Consider the following 14,136-nt stretch of genomic DNA (forward strand, 5'->3'; position numbering starts at 1 on the left):
ACTGTCGACAAAGGGCGCTACGATTAACTCGCTGTGTTTACGGAAGGGACCCCCCCCCCAGTTTATAACTGCCTGCGATTGAAAGAAAACCCATCACGTGTGGGCTTACCTCCACTTGCGAATCATTCACTTGAGTGCGAATAGGAACCTATTTTGACCGAATATCAAAAAATTAATGATGTTCACGTTTTACCGTGTTCGTTAGTGGGATGCGTTTTTTTGTTTTCTTCGCCTGGGGGTGATTTGTTACACGTCTTCTGTCAACACGAGTCCGGTCCCAAGACTGCTCGGCTCCGTTAGATCTATCTTCAGCTCTGGCAGTGAGCACCGGTGAAAAATAAATCCGTCACCACTCTTTGAGGGCATTAACGAGGTTATGGGTCTCATTTGTTGAGGCTGGGCTTTCCCAACAGGACGCGTATTTTTTTTGTACTGCGCGTCTAAAATGATTAGCCAAAACTGGGAGTAAAAACACCAGCCGCACACCCATAATAACCAGCAGATTCAGTGGATTGCCTCTCATCGGCAGTCAAAAGTGCATTCATATCAATATATTATGTATTTCACATCATTTGCCGTAATCCTGCATAATCCCTCCCTTCAAATATCCTGCTCAGCCATTTAATTGCAACCTTAAGCCAGGCCATATGTGGGACTTGGAAATCTTAATAAAAGCCCTCATGAAACTGATACTATCACCATAACCGCACCAGGGGGAAAAAAGTGCACGGTTATTTTTTCTTATCATTGATTTTTGTGAGTTCGTTTAAAAAACGATTAAAAAAATTACAAAAATATCTAAGTAGTTTCCCCACTCAATTGAGTCTGGCATGTCACTCGTCTCCTTTTTCACTTCCCTAAGGCAGTGATGAAAAAAAAACAATGACATTCTTATGGCAGAGTTGAGTATTTCCATGGGACAACCACTGTTAAATTGTAACCGCAAAGTTAGTACTTGTTTTTTTCGACCCTGGCGGGATGATGAGTCAATCCCAACCAGGATTTGCATTCGCAACCTTATTATTAGAGGCCACGCACTCTTCCACTGACCCGCCCAGTTGGATAACACGGTACAATATTTCCTTTGTGGCATTCATGAACAACGACAATTGTAATTTTTTCAAATTTACTTCCATTATTTGAAGGTCTCCTTACACCGTGTCAAATCGTGAAGATTTGACCTTACTTCACCACGATGGTCAGTCAGTGCCATTTGGTCAAAAGCAGCCCTGTAGAGCTCGCTATAGATATCGCCCACCACTGATGTGAGCCAAGGACAGGAATAAAACTCAGGTCACCCCGGGTTCGCAGCGCACTGCGTGAAACTACTCCACCGCTGCTCCGACCCCCCCCCCCAATCAGGGTAAAATTTCTGGAATGTTCAAAACGTAGACCGCACTGAACGGTGACGGTAACCGCATGTATCGTTAACGGAAGAAATGTAAACAGCGCATGGTTCACGCGCGTTCTCTCCACCCCCTACCGTGGGGGTTCACAGCGTTTGAAAGGACCCCAGTTTCTGATTTTCCAACAATAATAAACACGGCAGCTGGGCCGCGATCGTCAGTGTTCCCGACTTCGCTTTCTGCACAACAGCCACGATGCGTCAGTGTCAACATCAGCGGCATGGCTATGCAGCGTGTGTGCGGTGCAAATGCAAAGAGCCCCATGGGCTGAGAGGCCCAGGCGCCGGTCTATGATGAGGTCGGGGGATGTGGGATATTGGACAGGGGGCCCCATTTCAATCCATGCACCAGGGCCCATACCAAACACACTACGCCGAGAGCTGAAGGGGCACTGGCAACGGGCTATGATGAGTGGAGGGGAGCATATTGGACTGGGGGCCTCAATTCAATCCATGCACCATGCACACCAGGGCTCATGCCAACCACGTGGCGCTGTTGGTGAACATCATCCCTCGGGTTTGGCTGGGGGAATTATGTCAGCTTAAACCGCCCACCACCACCACTACCACTGCTGCCACCTCAGCCACGTGTCAAAATGTTAGAAGTGTCACTTCAGCCCTGCAATGTGGTTTCGGGTTGTGCCTTTGGGAGCGATGTTTCTTGCACGTGCTCGGAGCTCCTTTATAACATCAATTAATGGGCTCTCCATTCAGTACGTAAAAAAATCCTTCAGCACGCGGTGCAAAACGTCGGACATCATGTACAAGCGGTACAACCCAAAAGCAAATCGGAGAGCTGTACAGCGGTGCGACTGCGAGAGATCTACACAGGAGGGTAACTTTTTTTTTACTTTTGACGCTCAGCACTAATGCTAACAGCTTCGTGCCAACAAAAACCAGGCACCATCTCATGACCACAAAAATAATCCTCCTAACCCCATGAACCCTGAGAGGGGTGACGACTTTTCTTAGTGCCCTATAGACGAGAGCAAGTGGTTAATATGAAATGCCCACAACCGACTCCCACTGACAGCCCTTAGTGATGGTGGAATGCCCTGAGCCAGAGGTGAGAATTTCCACATACCTCTGTCTGAAAGCAGTCTATCAATACCTAAGGACTACGACCGACTTCCCACTCAAAACAAATGTTCACGGCATTAATCTCACGGGATGTTTTAGAAACTTCTAAACTCGCTTCCCATTCCGTGTTTTGTTTTTGTTTAAGCATTTACAGTTGGGACAACGCACGTCCGGGTCACACGATCAGTACCTCCAGATGCAACGCAGCGTTCCTGTTAAGGGTTAACTTGACACGATCAAACGTGACGGGGTGGCTGAGCACCAAGCTTAATGATGCATTCAGGTCGCTCATTCAATACCGTTTTAAGCAATGTAATTTACAAAGGTTTGCCCCGTCCATCAGGACGGCCTGCCACCCAGCCTGTAACACAATAACATGCACAGCGCCGCACAGGTGTGCGTGTACCGGCGGCAAGGCACAACGCACTGAATTCCAAGAGTGAAACTCACGACAGAAGCCCCGTGTGCGCAGCTCTTTACCGCTTTGCTGGACGAGCCGGAGCAGCTGACGGAGCCAGACGAGGCGCAGCAGGAGGCGCTGGTCGATGACGATGGCGCTGATGACGGCGGCGACGACGACGAAGATAATGATGATGTCTTCCCCGTGCTTGCCCGTGGAGGGTTCGTGGGCTTGATGGTGATGGTAATGCCACGGCGCCTCGCCTGCTGGCCCGACAGCTGCCCCTGCTGCTGCCGCTGCCCCTGCTGCTGCTGCCCCTGGATCTTCGCCGTGCTCTGGATCTTTAGCTTCAATCCCCCGTCGGCGAAGTTGGTCTCCTTAATGGAGAACTCCCTGGAGCGCGCGCGTACGGGGTGCGTCTCAGCCGCTCCTCCCTGCCCTGCGTTCGCGAGAGCCCCACGCGCAAGGGCATGGCCGTGGGCAAGGGCTCTGGCACGGTTGCAGCGCTCCCGCACGCGCCTGTCTGCTCTGCGCGCGACGCCGGCGGCGGCGGATTCCGCCGACGATGCGCACTCTGCTCGAACTCGCTGAACCTGGGCGTGATGGATCTGGGTCTTGGTCGTCGCTGTGCTCGTCGCGGTGTCTCCGTCCTCCCCTAGCGAGGCCGGCGAGGAGCCCGGACCCCTCTCCATGGGGTCGGAGCGGTGGTGGACCCAGGGGCCCCGGAGGAACGGGAGCCTGGGAGCCTCAGCGCCGCATGGGGACGAAGCATTGGACAACGTGGCTCGGGTCGGCTGCGGCGTCGCCCACGTGGCGTGTCGGGGGAGCGATGGACACACGGGGACACACAGGCAGACGCACACGTGTTCACACACACATGTCCATACGTACACGCAACACACACGTGGGAAAAGTGCTGTTAGCAAGCTACTATGAAGGCCGGCATGGCACACGAGGGGGTGGGTGGCCAGCACCACGCCCGACCGCCTTTGTCTCCCCAGTGGCGATGTTTACACAACGGACCGGGTACTCATTTGAGGCTGAGTCGACCTAGGGGAGTTGGCCCAGGACCAGTTCAGAAGATCGTCCCTGGTGTTGGCCGTGAACGGGAATCGAACTCGGGTGGTGCACCGCGCTAACCGCTCCCCACGTGTGCGCCCACACACACACACGGGCACACGTGTATGTGTGTGTACACACACAGCACAACACAGTGACACACCCACGCACACAATTAAGCACGTACCCACCCACATGCACAACGACACACGTGCAGGCCCCACGCACACACACGTGCACACCCAAACAGTACCCACGCACACCACCTAACCAGACACCGAAGCACACACATGCGCACTCAAGGACGCACGCAAACACTGCCCCCCCCCTCCCCCCTGCCATAGAGGCACACTGCCTGCTGCTAGACCCAAGTGCTGTTCGTGAGCATCTTGTCAAGGCCAGCACGGTGCACGAGCCGGTGGTGTAGGCAGAGCTACGCCCGGCCACCTTTGTCTACCGCTCCTCCCACTACCAGTGTTTACACGTCGCACTGGGCACTCGGCGGCAGCTCAGGATCGGTTCGGACAACCGCCGCCGATTTTATCCGTGGCCTGGAATTGAATAACTTCGGTCGACCGGGCTCCATCTGTAGCTCAGCGCGCCAGGCAACTCGCGCACGTGCGCGCATGGACGGAGCGCCCAGTGCGTGCATTCGTCAGCGATGCTGGTGGCAGGGCATTAAAAAAAACAACCCCCATCATCACCGCCTCCTCCATTAGCGACAACTTCGTGGTTGCCCTGGGTGTATCATTCCCTGGCAGGTGAGTCCCATGAGATGGTGCTGGTGGTGTGATGGTGGTGGTGATGATGGTGATGCCACTTGCTCCAAAGTCGCATTACAAAAGGCCACCACTGCAGCTATCGCGCCGGGGGCGAATGTGTTTTGGAGTCGCTTTTTCCCCCTCTCCTCTCTGTAAGCGACACCCCCCCCCTCACCCAGCCCCTCCTCTCCATGGATTCCCAAAACGTGCACGCAAATCGCGCCCGATGATTAGTAAACCGCGCGTTGCAGACACCACACAACAACGACGTTGTGACCGTCACTTGAATGCCGGAGCCTCGGCATGGCGTGGTCGGCCAAGACCCGGGGACTGTTGGACCTGACTTCAGTGGGCGCTGAAGACGAGGATCGCAGTACCGTTGGCACATGGTCCTGGCACAACCGATTTGTCTGCACTGCCCCCATCTGGCAGCGTCGAGCCGCAGCAGCCTACAGCAGGGGTCCCCAACCCTCGGGACGCGGACCGGTACCGGCCCGTGGGCCTGTTAGGACCCGGGCCGCACAGCAGCAGCAGCAGGAGGCGAGGGCGGTGAGTCCGCGCGTGGCCCGCCCCAATTATTGTATTGACCACTTCCGTGCGCGCCTCTTTCCCGCACTGCGCACTTGTCTCGGTCACAGTGTTGGTAAGCCCACAAGCTGCTAACCCCTAGTAGCCAACATGAGCTAAAAAACAAACGTCGCTGGAGAGCTTCTTTGAAAAGGGGGAAAGACCCAATGATGAACCCCCCCTCCCGCGGTCCGTGAAAAAATTGTCTTCCACGAAACCGGTCCCTGGTGCCAAAAAGGTTGGGGACCGCTGTGCCTACCGCACCCGCTTTATGAACGGCGGTCCGCCCATCGTGAGACGTTCACCCCAGGCTCAAAAAACCCTACGCAGCTTCTGAGATCGCACGAGATCGGATGATTTGGTCTGCACGCACGGGGCATGCACAAGCCCTGCGTGAAACCCACATACTTCGCCACGCCGGTCAGCGTGGGTTGGTGAAGTGGACCAACATCAGTTCGGATGTCACGCGCCACCGATGCCGTGGCCAGGAATCATCCACATCTTTAGCCTGGATTCATGGTAGAGTCATTGCATTGTGGTCTAACCACAATGCCCCCCCCCCAGCCGCAGCTGTCCACACAGTCCATCTTAATTTGAAATCAGCACTGGTGGCGGTCACGCGTCGCTGTTTACCAATCACCGGGTGCGTGCAGCGTGTAACGAACGATGCTGATGGATAAAGGTGGACAGGGGGGCACGCCGAGACTACAGCGTGTCTCGGGGTGAGCGTTTAATACACGAACGTATCAAAACAAACACGCGCACCGTAATCCAACCCGTGCGAGTGTAAGTGTTGTGGCCTGTAAACCATCCGTTCTCGACGATTACCGGTAACCGATATCGGGCTTTGTTCGCTCTCTGTCGGCTTTAGCGTCACACTCCGCGGGAGGCGAATTACTCGGTTAACTGACGATGGGCGCACGGTTGGTGAGCGAGAGATCAGCGCCGAGACTTTGTGAAACTTTAAGCGGAGCCTTGCCCTGCGAGTTAAACCAATCGACACAAATAATTGTAAAAAATATATATTTTTTGTTGGATGTTTTTCTACAAAAAAAACCGTAATTACTCTCCACACTCTAGAGAGGGGGGGGGGGGCTCTAATCTAGAGCCCCCCCCCCCCCCTCTACTGGGGCCCTTTCGCCAGCAGTGTCGTGAGCGAGCAATTGCAGGGTCCGCGCCTTCACACCTACAGTATCTATCTACACACAAGCACGGATTGACTCTACTACGCACATGTACAGGTTTTGTCAATCCACTGCTGGATGAGGGCCTCCCCAGGGCCGGGGAAGTTTGTCTGTCCACAGTTCACCACGCTGACCATTGCGTGTTTTCGCGAAGGGGAGCACACAGAGTCTGAGCAAAGTACGGTACAACGAGGCATTCTACTCTGCTGCCCCCTACCGACGGCACAGGTACGCGCGCCGGATTTCATCTCTCCGAGCCCTTCTTCCACGGGAGCATTTCGTTTTACAACTCCATTACCAAAGGAAGGGTCCCATGATCCATTACCATCAGTCGCTCACTCGGTTACGCGTGTTCCTGCACGAGCGAGTCGGACTTCTCACCTTAACAGCAGGGTCAGCGGCAGGCGATGCGAAGGCGTCTCGGCTAGGAGCCCCCGGAAGATTGAGGAGTCCAAACAGCTCCTGAAGACGGCTCCACAGCGGGCCGGGCGAGACGCGTTCCCCGGGCCAGTCCAAAGTAGACGTGGAGGCAGAGCCGCCGCTATCGCTTCCTTCCAAGCCAGCCGTGTTTCAACGAAGCTCCAGCCAGCCACCGCCAGGCACCGCCACCTACCGCCGCCACTTGAGTGCCACCGGCGGCAAAGCCACCGTGGACGAATCCCGGGCTTACCGCTCGTATCACCACCAAGGCCAACACCACCACCACCGCCAGCAGCAGCAGCAGCACTCCTAAACCACCGCTACTAACCACCACGGACGCAACCCAAACGTTGGAGCTCTGGGCAACCACCACCGTGAAGGACCACCAGCCTCCACCTCCCCGCAGCCACGGGAGAGCGCAAAGAAACGAATTTTTTTTTTTGAAAATTATCACAAACGCTGGGTCATCTTCTCGCCCACGGGTCTAACTCCACCGATGGAGGCAGTGCGCGCGTCGACCGCGAAAGATAAATCCGCGAACCGGCGAACCGGCGTCACAGAACCTGAGACGCGAGCGTTGCCACCTCGCCGAGACGTCCGCGGCCGAGTTCCATCCCGGGTCGCCGCCGGGTTTACAGCGCAGGAACAGCAGCAGCAGCACCTCTCGGTGGGGAAAAACGATTCTTACGAAGCCGCGCCTGCCGCTCGCACGCCGTCAAGAGTTCCAGACAAGTGGGAAGAGCCGCGGCAGCGGAAGAGACGACCGCGGCTTCCCCTGGAAATGAATGACAAGAGGAGAAAGAGGGAGGGAGTGGGGGAAAAGGCAGCCTCTGAACCAGCGTCCAACTCCTCTTCCCTCCTCTCCCGTGCGCGCTTTCGCCGGCTACTCGCCTCCCCCAAATCCCGGCGCTTGAAAGGGCCCACTCCACGAGGAGACGTCAATGGCTGTGGGAGCCAATGACATTGTGTGTTCAGACGCACAGTCCCCTCCCCGTGCAACACACGCGCGCGCGCGCACTGACACGCGCACGCACACACACGCACGCGCACACACGCACTGACACTTAGGCGCACAGCAAGCACAGCAAACGCACGCGCACGCACCACACATGGGGACACGCACATACAAGACACACGTCTGTACTCAGACACATCCATGAACGTATCGGACAAATACAAAGGTCGCCCGTATAGCCTTGAGCAGACTTTTGGGGCAAAGTGCTGTTTGCGAGCACCTAATGAAGGCCGGGACGGCACACGAGGGGTTGACGTGGCCAGCAACTATGCCCGGCCGCCTTTGTCTCCCCAGCGGCGATGTTTACACACCGCACCAGATACTCATTTGAGGCTGAGTCGACCTAGGGGAGGCCCAGGACCGGTTCAGATAATTGTCACTGGTGTTGGCCCTGAGCGGGAATCGAACTCGAATCTCCTTGTTCGTGGCGCAGCGCGCAAACCGCCGAGCCACCGCTCCCCACAGACACACACAAAACACGATGACAAAGACACACAGAGACAAAGAGCGCCGGTTTTTGTCTTAGTGCTGCTCGCAGAGGTAAGTGCTGTCAGCGAGCACGTACACACACACAGAACCACCCAACCCCCTACAAACACCCACCCACACACGAAACACACACGCGCGGACAGAAACACGCACACACTCCCCTCCCTCCCTCCCTCACCACCCACTCTTCCAACATCCAGGGGCCCCCTCTCCACGCTGCACCTCTCTCCCCCACAGTCCCCCAACCCCTCCCGCTTTCTCCTCCTGCTGCCTTAAAGCTCAATTATTGACCTATCGGTAGCGCTAAGGCTTACGGGGGTGGGAGGGGGGGCATGAGCGAGGTGGGATGTTGAGAATGGTCGCCTCGACTTGGGAAAATATATTATTTAAAAAAAGACATACAGACGTGGTGGGTGGGGTGGCTTAGGGTGGGTGGATGGGTGAGTAGGTGGGTGGCAGGGTGCGGAGCGGTTGGGGGATGGGTGGATGTGCGGTTGTGGCGTGGATGGGGAGTGGTGGTGGGGGGAGAATTGCCGAAGCGAATGGGGAGCCCTCTGTGAATGAATGAGGTCGGGAGGTGGGGTGGAAGAAGTTGGGGGGGGGGGCATAGAGACGGGGGATTCGGAGCGGCGGTGTCTGAGCCAGTCGCTTTAATTTTGACAGAAAAAAGCGAGGAGGAGGAATGAGGAGGTTATGGGACAACGCTGCAAACCGAAACAATATGACAAAATTAACAGATTCAAAATGACATCTTCTCTGTACAGACGATAATTACACACGGGTGAATGATTACTTGGAAACATAAAATCTGAAATGGGGTTTTAAAATATATAACATATATAACTGAGTTTACGCTTATGAAAAGATTATGAAAAAATAATGTCTTGGCTCCTAAACATTACAACAATGGATGTTGATTGGTGTCACTTGTGGAATTGTTCATATGCAAAATCTAGCTCCGAGGGAGTATAACGGCTTTCTCGGGGAACATTTTGGATAATCCCCCCACACCATATTTACCAGTAACGCTGCCTTAGGATAGAATAAAATTACGTGGTGGGCTGACGTTTCAGGCAATTGCCCCTACCGAGCAGAAGAGGGCTGCCTTTACGGCTTAGAGATCACACGTTACACCCTCGGGGCCCTGAGAAAGCTGGGAAATAGAAAGGAAATCGAGTTGCGAGTGTTTCACTTATTCAAGAAAACCTTGGCGAGCATCGGGTTCAGACTCCCTCCAAAACCGCCTTTGGAATTGGACACTTAACAAAATTTTCGTTTGGCTTTAAACTCATCACTTATCCTAACCTGCTTCAATTTTAACATCAACACAAACCCCTAACCACAAACCTGATCCTTCATGTGCAGCACTTCCAACAAAGTCCCGTAATTTCATTTTGGGGGTGCTGGAGGGGGTGGGTTATATTTGTTGGGTAGTAACGGTTTCGTCTTTCAGCTGAGAGGCTATCTCTGGGTCCTGTTGGACCCGCCGGCCATGCTGCAGCCTCGGCAGGCGATCGGCAGCATCTCTTGGTGCAGCCGGAGAAGGGGAACGCTTTAAATAACGCGTGGGTCGGTGGGGTCGCACTTGAGTTTACGAGTTGGGTGACAGCTGCTTCGGCAGGACCACGTTTAACACAATGGACCCATGTTCCCCGAGACTTTGAGAACCAGCAACTGGCTCCAGGCCACCAAGCTCTGTGTGGGGCCCTCTGCACGCACATCCCTCCCCTGTGCAGCAGCTGCAATTTTCTCTTTATTCTCGTTTAGAGAGAGAGACTCAAAGGCGGTAGAGGGATAGAGAAAGATGTTGGATCAGGTCCGAGTCCCGTTTACTAAGAAAATTCAGACACTCAGCCGTCGTACAGCAAGGAAGATCATGACAACATTCCCATGGAATGTGAATTAGTTATGAGCATAGTTTGATATCTCGTACACGCTTGAAATAAAACACATTGTAGAACTGTACTTAAGAATACAAATTTAGAGGTGGCTGGGTGGTTTAGAGGTCTGAGTGCTGAGAGTGAAGAGATTTTGGGTTCGAATCCAGGTTTTATCCGCCCACGATGTATCTCTGCCCACGATGTATCTCTGTCCACAATGTATCTCCGCCCACGATGTATCTCTGCCCACGATGTATCTCTGCCCACGATGTATCTCTGCCCACGATGTATCTCTGCCCACGATGTATCTCGGTTCCCCAGGTAAGTTGCATGATTGGCAAGCCCAGTCTCCAACGATTGCACGAAAATCTATAATATTCATTTGTTTTTAGCTTAATTTGGCTTACAGTATTCTGCGTCTGAGACTGTTTATTGACATGCTGCAAACACGCTAATTAGGGCATAAAAAATGTTAACCCTTAGCAATGACTAAAGAGGTACGGTATATTTAAGTGACTCCAGGAATAGTTCTGCGACTCCATTTTCCAGGGTCATTTTCTGACACAGGGTGGTGCACTACTGGCTGCGCCACTCCGCACAGAGATGTCTTCGTCTCGTGACATGATACTCATAGCCCAACTGGAATATAATTTGGTGGGGGAAATACATTAAACGACATCTGACGGAGGGGCAAGAGGTCATCACGGCTGAAGCCATCGATGTCACCAACATCTCGACGTCGCCGCTTCCAGCTTCCACGTCCTTTGGTGTTTACAGCGGCACACACCAACCTCCCCGGAGACGCAGCAACGGCCGCCGCACTCAAGCACCAAACCATCGATACGGGCAGCCACCCAGGGGCACGAACAGTCACTCGCTTCCATTTAACTGCAACAGTAAAGCCGCGTGTATAAATAAATGCGCGCTCATAACTTGGTGGGGGGGGGGGGGATAAATTCAACGGCGGGCGATCGGTCGATCGATCGTCGCGTTCGTTCGGTCGCGCCTTTTCAGAGGACCGAGCCCCGGGAGACGCGAAGCGTCGTGCGCGGAGCTCGGCGCCAAGTGAACACGGCTGACGGGTTACCACCTCCGGCACTCGGCAGCTGGAGCGAGGGTGCTGACGGTGGAGGTCGGAGATCTTGGACACCCCATCGGCAAAGTCGCGCTAAGGGTCTCGTGTACGGGGCACGGACTAGCGAATGGTTCCCCGTGGTTATTGGTTGAAGAGGCGCAGTGACCCGTTCTTTGCTAATGCTATCATTAATGACCGTTGCCACGCTATATGTAGTACGGCGCTGGCAACCTCAATTTAATGTGCGGTTATTCTCTTTTTGTTTCACCGGGTGTGCTATTGTTCGTGGACGTCTCAGAGCCGCATCAAAAACATGCTGTGGGTGTTCCAGAGACGTAGCACGCTCATAGTGACTGCGCCCCTCGTATTGAGTGGCGATACAAGAGATGGTCGATGATTTCAGCCGATAGAATGGCCGATGGAAGGACTTGAGGATCGGTAGAGTATAGAGGACCCTGGCAGCTAAGGTTTTGTTTCAATTGTTGCTGAGGCTGAGTGATTGGAGCCACTCCGCCCCATGGCTACAACACTAACTGGGCTGTGATGTCCCTAAAGCGACACATTCTGAAAATTATAGGCGTGGGCCCCACTCTGCGCTCGGCTCGCTCCCCGTAGAGAGCGTTTATTGCAGCGTCGAGGGATAAGAAAATATCTCGGCTAAAACGGATATCAACCGCCTCGAAGTGTGTACACGGACGGCATTGTTGCGATCGTTTTAGCTCTCTGTTAACATGCACGATTTAAAATTCATGACAAAAATTAAAGCCGCGTAATTTTTGGAACTTTACATTTTGTGTGAAAATTTATGAAATGAAAAAAACCACACAAACACAGCGCGTACCATCGCGCTTTCGCTCCGGCAGATCGTTTTGGAAAAAGTAAAAAAAATACGAGAACATCCAGTAAACATTTTTTTCCAATATGAGCTGCTGAACAAAAGGTGTTAATTTAAAAAAAATCCCACACATCAGCGAGCTGCCACCTGTGCAAGCGGCATTTAATTCCGTGAGCTTCGACTGCGTGCAGACAAGATTTATATATAACAAAAAAAAACTCCCCACGCATTTAATGGAAACCAAATGCAGAGAGAAAAAAATGTCACGCCGCTGTGAGCTTACCACACACTTTGTCTCTGTAGCTATTTTCACCCTGTCTTTTGTCAGCCTCCTTGAGCATATTTGAAAGCGATTGTGCCCGTGGTCGGTATGGATTTCAGACAAAACGTGAGGGCGTGACCCCCACGTTTCGTGACCTCTCTTGAAACGAACACCCCAGCGAGTGCTTAGGGTTTCGTTTCGCTGGCGGGTATGCGCGGGTTGGCTCCGGCCAGCGCGTGTTTACATTGAGAGATTATATATTGCTATCTTGTGAAGTGTCTCATCTATATTTTATATATATATGTGTTCTCTGTTTTTATAGCACGCGATCAATGTGGACCATAATGATGCCCAACCGGGAAAAACATTGACTTCTGTATTTTACAGTCTGCTCTGCGGGGTTTATACTGATATATATTACTAAATGTTTATACGGTCAAATTCTCTTTGGGGCGGGGTGGCACAGTGCTCTTCACCCGTACTGACCTGAGTTCAATTCGCAGCCGCAAATGTAACACTGGCAGCAAGTGATATCTGAACCAGTATTGGCCTCCCTTCGTTCAGCGACCGACACTGATAAGTGTGATGAAGGATGGTCAACAAAACCCCATAACCATCACGGGGTGGGAAGACCTTCATCCAGAAGTGGATTGACAAAGTACTGTAAATTGTTATCATGAGTGTTATAGACGACAATGTTTTCACGTTCTGTGTGCACACTGGGACCAGCTGGTTCCTGTCCCGGCAATGTGGAATTTCCACCACTGCCTGCCTTGCACAGCATCACGAATGGAGATGAGCACTGTTCAATGTAATTTTTTTTGCAGCTATACAATTTACATTACTGTATATTTCATGTTTTACTGAGTATTTGTTGTTAGTATACACTGCATACTTAATACATGTGGACAATTATAACTCGGAGTGGAATGACATTGTTTGGGGCGCCACGGTGGCGAGATGTTAACTACCTCGCCTAGCATACAGGAGGTCATGGTTTCGATCGAGACCCTGACGCTTGTATATTTTGAATTTGCGTGTCTCTCTCCCCGTGGTCGCGGGGAATTTTTTCTCCGCGTCCTCCGGGTTTTCCCTACACATTTAGAGTGTTTGGCTGCTATACATTTCCACATGACAAGCCACATCGTTGAGCTATCATTTGTGGCCAGGTCGCATTCTGAAAAAGAGCTACATAGCTCACTGGGCCTTACCTGGTAAAATAAAAAATAGTTAATAGCTAGTTTTGGCCGACTCATAACCCCACAACTTACAACAACACGCGGCCAACAGAGAACAAACCAGGTTCTACACCTGCTTAGCTTCCGAGACCCGACGAGGCAAGGTGCGTTGAGGGTGGCCGGGTCGTCGGCGGGATAAGCGGGGTCGCTTCGCTATCTCGCAAATTCAACTTTGCTCTCGCCCACACGGCGGACGTGTGCTTAGCGGTGGCACTCACGACCTTGATAATCATTAACGAACATCACCTGGGGAATGAGAGGGTGAGTCAAGGCAAAGGCGGGGTGACATCGGGCTGGAAGCAAACACGTGGAACGGCGCTGCGCGCGCTGATGAATTCATTTCTTCGGAATCGGCCGAGAGGCGTAGTAATTGTAGATAAAACGTGAGTAATTAACAAATAAAAAAAGACATTTGGGTCAATCAGGGAAATCCCTTCACAAGTTCCTGGTTAGGTTGATTAATGGC

At 52.9% G+C, this 14,136-nt stretch overlaps 1 pseudogene across 1 annotated transcript in view; it reads right to left on the minus strand.

Annotated features, from left to right (window-relative positions):
* The window catches only part of LOC144721904 (histone-lysine N-methyltransferase ASH1L-like), a 106,415-nt pseudogene extending 98,462 nt beyond the window's left edge, over positions 1-7,953 (minus strand). The window contains exons 1-2 of the transcript XR_013585998.1: positions 6,838-7,953; positions 2,966-3,679 (exon numbers count right to left, since the gene is read on the minus strand). The product of XR_013585998.1 is annotated as a histone-lysine N-methyltransferase ASH1L-like (transcript). The remainder of the gene's footprint in view (positions 1-2,965; positions 3,680-6,837) is intronic.
* Between the last annotated feature and the right edge of the window lie 6,183 nt (positions 7,954-14,136).

This window comes from Lampetra planeri, chromosome 13 (genome assembly GCF_965212315.1).
Source record: "Lampetra planeri chromosome 13, kcLamPlan1.2.h2, whole genome shotgun sequence".
Lineage (NCBI taxonomy): Eukaryota > Metazoa > Chordata > Hyperoartia > Petromyzontiformes > Petromyzontidae > Lampetra > Lampetra planeri.